At 36.5% G+C, this 14,137-nt stretch overlaps 2 long non-coding RNA genes across 4 annotated transcripts in view; one reads left to right on the top strand and one right to left on the bottom strand.

Moving 5' to 3' along the window:
- The window catches only part of LOC149131669 (uncharacterized), an 85,059-nt gene extending 71,614 nt beyond the window's left edge, over nucleotides 1-13,445 (top strand). The window contains exon 4 of the long non-coding RNA XR_016237641.1: nucleotides 12,656-13,445. This is a non-coding gene — a long non-coding RNA (uncharacterized LOC149131669). The remainder of the gene's footprint in view (nucleotides 1-12,655) is intronic.
- Nucleotides 1-14,137, bottom strand: part of LOC149131668 (uncharacterized) — an 80,505-nt gene that overhangs the window by 40,386 nt on the left and 25,982 nt on the right. The window lies entirely within an intron of this gene.

Here is a 14,137-nt window from a genome sequence, read left to right as displayed (position 1 = left end):
GCTGTTCAACTGTTAAGTGAAATTTGACGATCGTGGATCGAATCCACGCCATGCCTGCATGACACCGATACACACACACACACACACACACACACACACACACACACACACACACACACACACACACACACACACACACACACACACACATATATATACCCTGCTCTACTCTTTTCACCACAACTTGTTCTCACTCTTTCTTCCTGTTTCTGTTGGTGCCTGTATTTCAAAGGGCCAGCCTTATACACACACTATGTCACGCTTAATCTCCCCGAGAACTGCGCTAAGTGTGCACGTATCTGTGGAGTGCTTCAGCCACTTGCACGTTAATTTTACGAGCAAGCTGTTCGGTTGATCGGATCAACTGGAACCCTCGTTGTCGTAACCGACGGAGTGCCACGTTGTATATATATATATATATATATATATATATATATATATATATATATATATACGGGAAAAATAGAAAATGGAGACAAACGCTCGAGGTGTTAAATCATTTATATCTTCATATCTTCTACATATGTTTCGATGGATGCATTCAAACTACGTCCGAAAAGAATGAAAATAATGGTCAGCTATGCATCAATCTCTTCAGGGAGAATATAAATAACAGTACTCATCAAATAGACATTTTAACAGATATATGAAGCCCCAGACGTATTTTGGATGCATACATCGAAACATGTGTAGGAGATATGGAGATATAAAATGATTTAATAATATCTTGAGTGTTTGTCTCTATTTTCTATTTTTTCCTATTTTTCTCATAAATATATCTTGCTTGTTCCCGGATTCAAAATCCCACACAAGTGTGTCCATTGTTTTCTAGGACACTTAAGCCATATTTAGCTACCTTTGAATTATCCCCTTGGATCCGTTGTAGTTTTATTATCTTTTAAACAGTTTTAATTTAGCTTTAAGCGTAGCAAAGTTTTATAATAATGAGTTAATTACAAGTACACTTTTATTAGTTTCCTATTTATAAATTTATTGCTTTTATTAGCTAGTGGGTAAGTTTACATCATAGCTTATAAGGGTAATATATATTAAGAGTATGTAGTGTTTTTATTAACTTTTGAATTATGAAATAATGTATTTCACCCATAATTATTATATTATTCATTAATTTCAATGTGTGTTTTGTTTTGGGTTTTGGAGAGAATTGAAATAAAGCTTTCACTCTCTGTTATTACAGCAGTAATTATGGAAGACTGGTGGGGATTATTATTTGTATGGAGTTAAAGATTGGTCGCTATTTAGTTTATAATTTCGTTATTGTAGGTTTACTATTAATACCGATACAGATGTACAGAGATTTACGTTTCTTGTTGTAGTTTAATCTCAAAGTTAGTGTTGATACCGCCGGATTGAATAATGGTACTGCCCAGGTGTCGAAACCATAATGATATCCGTGGAGCTGATGATGGGGGTATGTTGGACCTTTGGTAGGACTGTTTGTGTATATGTGGAATAGTGTTATAATACATCCCTTTGATATATATATATAATATATATAATATATATATATATATATATATATATATATATATATATATATATATATATATATATATATATATGCATATATGGGTCCAGGACGTCACCAACTGTGTAAACAACATGAAGTACGAAAACAAACGATGGTAAAATACACAAACAACGAGAGAAAAAATGGAAAAACAGGACAAGGTAAACACAAAGAACAACCCCTCATCAGTTGTCGGCTGTCTATCTACTCCTCATTTCGAGCATTCAACAACACTATGAGTCTCCAAAGACAGTTGTTACCATAAATCTAAAATAAAATTTGGGATTTATAGAGGGTCAAAGTCGGAAACAAAAACACAACAGTGGAGACATACAAGGAAACCGAACGAAATCAGACATGGAGGGTCGTTAGACCAGAACGAGAAGAAAATAGTGAACGCTGGGAGAAATATTTTCTCTGAAAAAAGAGAAAAGATAGAAGTGAGAGAAAGAAAACGTCCAGTCCTTAGAACGTCGTACAGGAAAAGAGAGATCGTCACGTGAGGAAAAGAAAGATGGACGATGGTCACGTTGTGAGCAACAAGAGCGAGAGAGAGAGAGAGAGAGAGAGAGAGAGAGAAGAGAGAGAGAGGAGAGGAGAGAGAGAGAAGAGAAAGAGGGGAGAGAGACAGATAGAAAACGGTGAATGAGAGTAAAAAGGGAATTAGAGAAGTATGGGGGACGAAAGCAGTATAGAGTAGAGTCGCATCAAAAAGGTTAAAATAAACTTACTTGGAAATGGATGCGTGGCGTTCAATTAAATTATAATATAAATAAATATATATCTATATATATAATCTATATATATATATATACACACACACACACACACACACACACACACACACACACACACACACACACACACACACACACACACACATATATATATATATATGCATATATGAGTACAGGACGTTACCAAATGTGTAAACAATATGAAGTACGAAAACAAACGAGGTAAATACGCAAACAACGAGAGAAAAAAATGGAAAAACAGGACAAGTAAACACACAGAACGACCCCTCATTAGTAGTCGGCTGTCTATCTACTATTTACTTCGAGCATTCAATAGATATATATGAATATATACATATCTGGATATGTGTGTGTATGTATGTATGTATGTATGTATGTATGTATGTATGTATGTATGCATGCATGCATGTATGTATGTATATATGTATGCATGTATTTATGTATGTATGTGTGTATGTAGGGTGTGGTGAGAGAATCAAAATAAGGCGTATGGGCATTCACTGCGGAATTTTTATCTCGTAGAAAAAAGTTATCTCGGTAGAGACCGTGTTTCAAAACACATCGAGGTCAAACGCCAAGTAAAGTTAGCAGATGACCAGAAAACAATGTTTTAGCTGAATTTCATCTCTTTAGTAAGAGATACAGCCGCGGTCATTTGGATTTAAAACGGAACTTATCTAATTATGTATACAGAAAACAGCAAACAATACATTTACTGGATGTGTTGAAACTTGCCACACAGGAATTACTTTAGTGTGAGTACGCGTACTCTCTCTCTCTCTCTCTCTCTCTCTCTCTCTCTTTCTCTCTCTCTCTTCTATCTCTCATCTCTCTATCTCTCTCTATCTCTCTTCTCATCTCTCTCTCTCTCTTATCTCTCTCCTCTCTCTCTCTCTCTCTCTCTTCTCTCTCTCTCTCTCTCTCTCTCTCTTCTCTCTCTCTCTCTCTCTCTCACACACACACACACACACACAAGTGATCGGCAAAATTAATACCGCTAACGTGTCGCTTGGACTATTTGCAAGCCAACAGGTGCAGGGAGTGCCTTGGCAATTTCAAAAAAACTGAAGATCTTTAAAGGAAGGACCAGACGTAGGTGGTTGGTTTAGGGGCCAGGGAAAAGCACATCATGCAGGTGACAAAGTGGCGGTGGCATGTGACCAGAGCATTCTTCGACCGGCAAAACTATCTCTATTAGCTATATAAAAGACAGAGACAGCAGACAGTTTGTCTTTGGAAACCACAGGTCTTCGCGTGTTTGTGACTGATTTCATGCCACTCAGGGGATTGGTTTTTATTTGAATGCGGTCTTCTACACCTGAACATCATCTGTAGGCAATCTAGAAAACCTTATGCCATATCTGCACTCACTCCATAAACAGACACCACGAAAACATCCTCCAAAGACACAATCACTGCATGTTTAAAGAAAACATCACATCTACTTACCAAGTAGATCATGCTGCAAGAGACGCCAGGATTCCTTCAATTTTTGGTTTTCTCAATCACAGAGGATGGATCTAGCCTCGTGAGTGCTCATCCTAAACATTCCAAAAACTCTATTTCAAAATTGGGCCATTTTCATCAGAGCCAGACAATACTTTGACCCCCAACAACTTGTAACACAAAGTTTAAGAGAGGGTTCAACTCCTTATGTGTGTATAATGCATGCACACACAAATACACATACATACATACATACATACATACATACATACATACATGTATGCATGCATATATATATATATATATATATATATATATATATATATATACACACACACACACACACACAGAGAAGAACATACATACATATAGCTGTATTTGTATGTATATGCACGTACGAGTGTGTGTGTGTGTGTGTGTGTGTGTGTGTGTGTGTGTGTGAGTGTGTGCAGCCGCGTGGCCTATGTGTTTGGGTTTTGCATCCGCGATCAAAGGATAATGAGTTCGATTCCGGACCGAGCGGTGCGTTGTGGTCTTTGAGTAAATCACTTCATTTCGCATTGCTCCAGTCCAGTCATCTGTGAATGGGTGATAACTCCGCGACGGGCAAGCCTTCCGATCAAGGGAAATGTTGGCCCACTCGCCTAACCAGCGGAGGATGCATCGTTCGAAAGCTGAAGCTATGCAAAGCGCTTTGTGAACGAACAGCAATGTATAACAGCAGCCGATAGTCTGGTCCATCACACGATCTCAGAAACACACACACACACACACACACACACACAACACACACACACACACACACACACACACACACACACTCACACACACACACACACACACACACACACACACACTCACACACACACAGAGTATGTATATCAGATGGAGTAGTGTAACACATGCTAGTCACAATCGACGTAGTGTGACGTATATACCTGACCCCCTGTAGTCGTGTAACACTTACGCTAGTCACACACCTGTGGTAGTACATCTCACATATACCAACTAAATACATATTTACTCAATGAATTAAGATTAAGCAAGTCTACATCTTCGATAATCTCTTGCATTCATTGATCTCTGACACATTTCGGTTGATCGGATTTAAATTAATCTGTGCAGCATTGATTCATATAATCTCTTTTCGTGATCATTCAGTGAATGAGTTGACAAAAACCGAGTCAGTCAACAAAGGTTCTAACTGATTGGAAATAGTTCGACTCGGTTGTTATAACAGCCAAATACCTTTCCAAATAACACCCTACCGTTAATTAAATGTAAGGAGACGGTAGATTACTTCTGGTTACACTATGCTGAGAGAGAGAGAGAGAGAGAGAAAAGAGAGAGAGAGAGAGAGAGAGAGAGAAAGTAAGAGAGAAAGAGAGAAAGAGAGAGGGAGTCGATGATCATAAGTAAATTTTTGATCATGTGTTTGTATGGTCAAAATTGATCTGGGACCGAGTAACAGCAACACCAATAACAACAACAACGACAGCAACAACAACAACGACAGCAACACCATAGGCTGGAACTATGTATACAAGTATATGTGATGTTGCATTAAGTGAAAATCGAAACACGTCATATATTCATCTCAACACTGATGTGCTCTCACAGTTTCTTTTGTGCTTTCAGTTCTCCCCCTGGGACTACAAAACTTTTATTTCCATTTTGTTTTGAGGAAATGGTAGGGGTCTGTACGAAGAAAATAAAACACTGGAGAAGGTTGCCACAGTTTTCTAAACTTGACAAAAATAGGTAGAGGGTGCAAATTTTGATTTTGCTCCCCCAAGCAATTTTGGGGGTGCACTTGCACTCCCTGCACCCCCTGTTCCCGGACATGCGCGCGCGCACGCACACACGCACAAAACCACAATAAATACTGTCATTACTACGAACGACAAAATGTCGAGAGTTTTGAATGTTATTATTCTTGATATAGTTGTAGGAGCAGATAAAGTGTGATTAGTTGCTTGCCGTGCTTCTAACGTCTTCCGTCCTCCGACTCTTCATCACCTTTTAGTCGTCAGCTGTCCGCTGTCTCTGTTGACTATATCTTTCAGTGTCTGTCAATGTACTCTCTGCTGCATCACAAGAGCTCTCTCTCGGCTAATCACGGTGTATCGAATTTATACTGATGGATAGGCTCAGAAGGAATCCCACCAAAAGATAAGATAGTCGCTGGAGCCTATTCCACACAATGTCGTGATTAGTTAGATTTTGTTGATCACGTGAGTACTACTCTAGCGAATTGCGACATCGGGTGATTGCTGAATATTCCCGCAAAAGATTCATTGTGTGTGCGCGCGCGTGCGTGTGTGTTGGTTTATTTGCTTTCAAAGAAACGCGAGATAGGTTCTTTAAGTCATGTCAACCGACAGGAGACCTAGCGGGTAGACTAAGAATGAAATGGTTAGATAAAATACATAATCTCAGTTGGTTACGCTTAGGAGTTGGTAGAGTGACAAAGTCTTATGATGGTTCTTTCTGATAGGACCCTATGGAGGAGATGCCTGAGAACTCGACCCCTACAATCTCACCACAGGAATGGTGAGCAGAGAAGATGGCTGGCTACATACATACATACATACATACATACATACATACATACATACATACAATGCTATCTGCAAGAAAGATTGTCCTGACGTATACATCAAAGGCATGTCCGAACCAGCAAGTATTCACACCTTTAAAAACAAGGAATATTAATGGACACTCTAATAAAAACAGTTGTTCGCTGGAAGCACAACAGACTTGATATTGTTCTGTAGGACAGGAAACAAAAGTCAGGAACTGTTGAAGAGGTCAGCTGCCCGGCGGATGTGAATGTACAGTTCAAATTCCAAGGAAAAGAAAATATTTATGGTGAATTAATGCAAAATTTGCAGCTCTTGTACCCTGACTATGAATTCTCATTTGTCCCTGTCATCATAGGTGCATTTGGTTGTGTACCAACAAATTTGCACAAAAACCTAGAAATATTCGGTTTCACAGAAACAGAGCAAAAGAAACTGACGCGGATTCACGAAATCCAATATATTAGTGGCACAGTGAACATTTGTAAGACATTCCAAAGATTCTCCATCTGAGATTCTTTATATGAACAAATGCACACACTATAGTGTGTGGATCGATAGTTCAACCAACACAAAAACTCAGCCACATATTTACAATCGCCGGTAACGCTTTTAACTCGAAGAGTCTTGCCACATTGCTACCGACCGACACACAAATACATACATACATACACACACAGGTGACAAAAACACATGTTAACACACATACACACAAATACATACATACATAAATGCATACATACATACATACATACATACATACATACATACATAATACATACATACATACATACATGCATACATACATACATACATAATACATACATACATACATACATACATACATAATACATACATACATACATACATACATACATACATACATGCATACATACATACATACATACATAATACATACATAATACATACATACATACATACATACATACATACATACAGTGAACTCTGCTCTATCTCGTTGATCTCTCTTCGGTTATCTATTTGACCCTTTTTCATGAAAACATCGGAAACAGACGATGAAAATGAAACTAGACAGCAAAACAGGTAGGTCTGAGCTTTGTCACGTGAACTGGGCCACACTAACTCACTCACCTGAATGAACATACAGAGGAATTATATTATATTAATCCTACACAACTTAGTTTAAAACTAGCCAAGGCAACTGAAATGCAAGCGTGATCAATGGATGTAGCAGCATATTTTTATATTTATTTTGGAGAGAGTGAAGGTGGTGGGGTGGAAGAGTTGGTAGAGTCTTGCAGAGTTTGATGAAATGACGAAGTCAGTAGAGTGGAGGCCAAAATATAATATACCTTGCAGTAAATGTATGAATTTATTGCAAATTCCACCAGCATTAACATTGCCTCTCATCGTTCTGGAATCAATAGAAATATAATCGATTTCGTCGACTATCCTACCGCCTGCTTCACCTCTCCTTGTATTTGTGTTCTGTGCTAATGTTAGAAACCGTTATTAAGGCAGTGGCGTTGTGGATTTACTAGTGCCAAACTAAATGTTTTGGGATTTGATTATATACAAGTTCTAATCCCGGTGAAATCGCTTTAGCATTGTTTTCTTGAAGGCACTATTATTCGAGCTAAAGGAGATACGTCTACGATGTCCACGAAATAGCAACCAAATGTCCCTCAAATTACACTCTACAATCTTAGAAACGGGATTGACAGAATAAATAATGCACACCTAGATACACTTTTACTGAAGTAAAAATAGTAAAGTAGGACCCGAAAAGACTAGAGATATTCTGTTTCGTCAAATAGTAAGTAAAAAAGGGCTCAACATAGAATAGAATAGTTTGCTGTAAGGAAGAAGAGAAGCCTAATGTATCGGTAGATCCCTGCGGGAGAAACTTTATTAAGATTATATCTCTGTTGCAGAGAAATATATATATATATATATATATATATTCTGTTGTGTCTGGGGAAAGTCATTTTCTTTTAGTGCCTTATAATTTAACACATTCACCGGTAAAATTTCCACTTATTCCTTATTTTTATTTTCCTAAAATTTTCGTTGCGTCTTGCAACTTTTTCAATAGTCAAGACTATTGAAAAGGTTGCAAAACATAACGAAAATTTTAGGAAAATAAAAATAAGGAATAAGTGGAAATTTTACTGGTGAATGTGTTAAATTATAAGGCACTAAAAGAAAATGACTCTCCCTAGATACAACAGAATATGCTTCAACACACGAACTCACATAAAGAATCTTGCAAACCAAATCCCGAAACGATATATATATATATATATATATATATATGAATATAAATATAATTATATAAATATAAATAAATAAATATATATATATATATATATATATATATATATATATATGTATGCATGCATGTATGTATGTGTGTATGTATATATATCTGTGTGTGTGTCTGTGTTTGTGTTTGTCCCTCACCACGGATAACAACCGGTGTTGGTGCGTTTACGTCCTCATAAATTAGTGGTTCAGCAAAAGGGAATGATAAAACAAGTACCGGGTTTTAAAAGATTCTGGGGTCGATTCGGTCTACTATAATTCTTCAAGGCAGTGCTCCAGCATGGCTGCAGTCTAATAACTGGAACAATCAAAAGATCAAAGATAAAAGATATAATTATTAACTAATAAAAAAAAAAGTCCAGTAAAATTGCTGTGAAAATTATGTTAATGAAAACCTGAAAGTTTCAGTATTTCTCCACGGTTGTCAATCGTCAGTCCCTATTATGAGTGGAGAGAAGAGTTTGTGTGTTTTACAACGAATGTCTTCTCTGGCATGTTTAATTATATTTCGTGCAAGAAGGCAATTTCCACTTGGAGTTTCAGCAGTGATGGTCAGAAAGAATAGACGAAAGGAATGATTTCATCATTGATACACGGCGCAAAGACGCTCAAAGAGTTACTAAAACGCTATCAGCCTTTTACGTTTTATGTGTGTGTGTGTGTGTGTGTGCGTGTGTGTGTGTGTATGTGTGTGTGTTTGTGTTTGTGTATGTGTGTGTGCGTGTGTGTATATGTATGCAGGTATACATGTGTTTTCACATACATGTATGTATATGTATATACAGATGTATTGATGCATACCTGCACATGTATATGTTTATGCGTGTTTATATATATATATATATATATATATATATATATATATATATATATATATATATATGTATGTATATATATATATATATATATGTATGTACATATGCATATATATGCATGTATATGCATATATACACAATATATATATATATAAATATATAGTTTTAGGGAAAAGAACCAAGTTTCAAGAACTCATCGATGAAAATCCACTATCACATATAGAAAAATTAATAATTAAGAGCACAATAAATGAGTATATGTATACACATTTATATAACACACACATTTATATATATACCCATTTATATAACGGACTCAACCGTCGAAAACGACGCATAAGTGTTCAGCGAGAACATAGAAAAACGAATGCCAGATAGACAATCAACAACACACTCACATTACTATTACTACTATTCACCAATGTTTACAATTCATTCACTTCACCTGGTGACTCCTCATGTCAGTCCTCAGGCCACCAAAAGCAATATGAATATGAGCATGAGCACGTGATCAAGCTGAGAAATCCCAATGTGTACAATAGTGGCTTGCAGGAAAACTGTTGTTCTGTTCGTTTTCTTTTTCTATTTCCCTGTAACTGTTCTTCATGAAGAACCGTTTGAGTTTCGAAATTTTGAAGTTGCAAAAAGCACATTCTCCTCTAGCCTGCACGGTTTCTCGCAAGAATCTGAAAGTTTCTTTCAGGCGTTGCAAATTATCTTACGCACACTCACACACACACACACACACACCCACACACACCACACACCCACATATACACACACACACACGCACGGGTAATGGATTATATACATATGTATATAATGTCTATATGTATATAATGAATTATATACATAGACGAATTGAGGCCTAACTAGTCCCTTAGAAGTTAAGCTTAATTTCATCCCTTACTAACCTCTCTCTCTATATATATATATATATGTGTGTGTGTGTGTGTGTGTGTGTGTGTGTGTGTGTGTGTGTGTGTGTGTGTGTGTGCGTGCGTGTGTGTGTGTGTATGTGTGTGTGTGTGTGTGTGTGTGTGCGTGCGTGTGTGTGCGTGCGTGTGTGTGTGTAGAGTGTTAGGTGCGATATACAGAATTAAATATTGAAAAAAGTCGTCAGAATTTTGGAATAACTTCTTTCATTTATTTTATACATATATTAGCGCTTTCGTTCGTCTTTTGAACTTGTCAAATATAATTCTGTGAAAATACAGAGATCTTGCTTATTTATATAAAACATGTGTTTTTTTTTTGGGGGGGGGGGGGTTGTTTATGACAGAACATTGTTTTGTTCTTTTTTTGTTTTTTTGGGGTGAGGCTTTGGAGACAATGGGAGATGTATAAGCCGATAGATAGACAAGCAGATAGAGAGATAGATAGATAGACTAATAGTCAGACAGATAGAGAGATGTACGCGGTAAAAGAGAGAGAAGGGCCATTGTATTGAAATGGTCTTTTTAAGGAGTGTCAAATAAATAAATAAATAAATAAATAAGGGTGAAAACGTGTTTACTACTTATATATATATACATACATATATGTGTGTGTGTGTGTGTGTGTGTGTAATTCAAAAGAGAGTTAGAGGTTGTGAATCCAACCAACTAAGGGATAGTACCTATCCGATATACTGTTGGTAGACTACCTAATTAATACACAAGTGTTGGTTATTGCATGGCAATTATACTACTGAGTATAATAATTAGGCGAGGGTAATAAGTGGTCTTACCCTTAATTTATATGGCAAGAAGAAAATGGAGCTGTTAGACATTATATTATGTCTATTGATTTATTTTAAACAGTTCAGATAATATATAAATACATGTGTAAAGTACTAGTAATTTCTAGAATAGAGAAAGAAGAGCAGTTTCTTACAGCTGTTTCTGCCAAGAGGTCACAGTACCCCACATGTTATTTCCATCTTTTCAGTGTAGATAACCTGTAGATAAAATCTGGGTACTTGGGTAAGCCTCTAGGCTTCGTCAGAACAGTTTTATAAGATAGTCCAAGAAGTTCATAGGACTAATTTATGCATATATATATATATATATATATATATATATATATATACACACACACACATTGACATATATACATACACACATGTATGCACATCTGCATGTACATACTTATATGTATATATATATATATATATATATATGTATATATGCAGGTATGTGTATATATATATACATACACACATATGTGTGTGGGGGGGTGTAGGGGTGGCTGTGTGGTAAGTAGCTTGCTTACCAACCACATGGTTCCGGCTTCAGACCCACTGCATGTCACCGTGCGCAAGTGCCTTCTACTATAGCCTCGGGCCAAGAAGTTCATAGGGCTAATTTATGAGTGGATCTGGTAGACGGAAATTGAAAGAAGTATACGTGTTTATTCCACCCCAACATTGCTTGACAACCGATGCTGGTGTGTTTACGTCCCTGTCACCTAGCGGTTCTGCGAAATACACCGATAGAATAAGTACTAGGCTTACAAAGAATAAGTCCTGGGGTCGGTTTGCTCGACTAAAGGCGGTGTTCCAGCATGGCCGCAGTCAAATGACTGAACGAAGTAAAAGAATAAAAGAATATATGTATATATATATATATATGTATATATATATATATATATATATATATATATATATATATATATATATATATATATATATATATATATGTATATATGTATATATATGTGTATATATAGATGTATATATATATATATATATGTGTGTATGTATCTCTATATGTGTGTGTGTGTATGTGCGCGTGTGTGTGTGGATTTTAAAAAAGCCCACTCCAGTTTCCTAAATGTTCTGGGACTTTGCAACTGACCTCCAAAACTCGTAGACATGTTGAACTGAGGACTATACACGACACATAAGCGTCTTGTAACACATCAGCAGGAAACGTTAGTTCAGACATATTTCATTAATTTGTTTTATTTTATTTTACTTTTATTTTTCTGCTTGTTGTGTTAATGATTCTGGTATTAAAATGATGTACTCATTAGGCCATTGGCAATTGTGAGAACGTAGCATCCCACGCAAATACATTGTTTTCTTCCAATATTATTTCTGCTGTATGGTGTCAGTGTGTTCTGTTAGCAATGGAGAAATTATAATGATTTTACTTCAGTATTTATTAAATATTCCTTGAATGTCTTTGCATCATCCATTATGTTCGTTCAGTTTTACTCCTTTATTGTTTTCAGCCATCCAGCTACCGCTATGCTTGGACACCGCCATTAATGATTGTGAAAACGAAGTATTTACAGTAATAGCCATTCTCACATATAAGACTTCCGTTATAAACAAGAAATTCCAGGAGCTTTTCAACAGCAGTTATAGTGTGTATTTTCACTTCAAAAACCTTCAGTCTTCTATACTATATTGCAGCGACTGGGTTTCCTATTTTTTTAAAGTATAATTAATGTTCCAAGATGTATTTATTGACGCCTGCAATTGCGACTAAAAAAAAACATGCGGGCGCGTGCGGAAATATGGAAATTCTTATTTTGTAGGAATATGCAATGAATAAGCACTTGACGCTGTATAAAACGAGAACGATGGGTCGGCGGACAGAAAGACACGAAATGCCAGCTCAAGTGTGATTAATGTCGACTTGGGCTATTTCATCAATTATTACATTTCATACTGCATATTTTTCCATGTAACATTGCATTATCTCATCTCATCTTTCTATTTTCTAATGTCATGTATACGTTGAGGCAGCTGAAAATATAGGACACTGCAATTTTGTGCAGCTATAGACCAAAGGACTGTAAGTTGCATCGATGCGCATGTGTGGAGTTTTTATATCCGTATTCTGTCACACACACACGCACGCACACACACACACACACACACACACACGCATGTACACGCACTCACACACACGCACATACGCGCGCGCGCGCGATCGAAATCATGCAATTTCTCAGTGAAAAATATGATTTGCATTTTGTAAATTTGATGTTGCCAAATAAATATTATCTTACGCCATCTTATCTTGACTATTCCATTTCTCTTTAACAATCATGTCGAGATGTCAAATGTAATCCAAGAAAGCTTCTGGCATATGTGTTGGTTGATTTATTTGTTCTATAACAAAGAAAAACAAACTTTCCAATTGTGACCATTCCAACGTTTTACTCAGACATGGTATATTAGGGGAGATATTTTCCAAAGTAATTTTGTTTTTTTTAAAGTAGGATTTGAATGGAATCTGGCTGTTATTTCTAGCAGTTCGAGCGATCACATAGAGGTACCTTTGCTGATTTGTTGTCGTCAACCCTGGTCAAACAGATCTATTATCAAAATGTTTCTGTATCCCTTTCGTATATTTTCAATCAGATATAGTGTTTCAAGAAAAAACATTATATCTATCCTTTCTTCGGTAACTGAATTTATGGGTATCGAGATTCTATTTCATCCTTTAAAGTTCGGTATCGCTGATTGTAACCAGAGTTTATTTTTATGTATTGGAACATAATTTATTTGTTACACTAATAAAATGTTGCTCATGCAATACAATTAGTGACAATAATAAGATGAAACAGCGTAGTATGACACGTAGGGAAAACCTCTGTAAGCCACTCAGCACGGGGCTAGTTTTTGTTATAATTTTCTTTTACTTGTTTCAGTCATTTGACTGCGGCCATGCCGGAGCACCGCCTTTAGTCGAAGAAATCGAC

This window comes from Octopus bimaculoides, chromosome 20 (genome assembly GCF_046866305.1).
Source record: "Octopus bimaculoides isolate indiv1 chromosome 20, ASM4686630v1, whole genome shotgun sequence".
In the NCBI taxonomy this organism is placed as follows: domain Eukaryota; kingdom Metazoa; phylum Mollusca; class Cephalopoda; order Octopoda; family Octopodidae; genus Octopus; species Octopus bimaculoides.
This window is presented reverse-complemented; position numbering and strand designations above follow the sequence as displayed.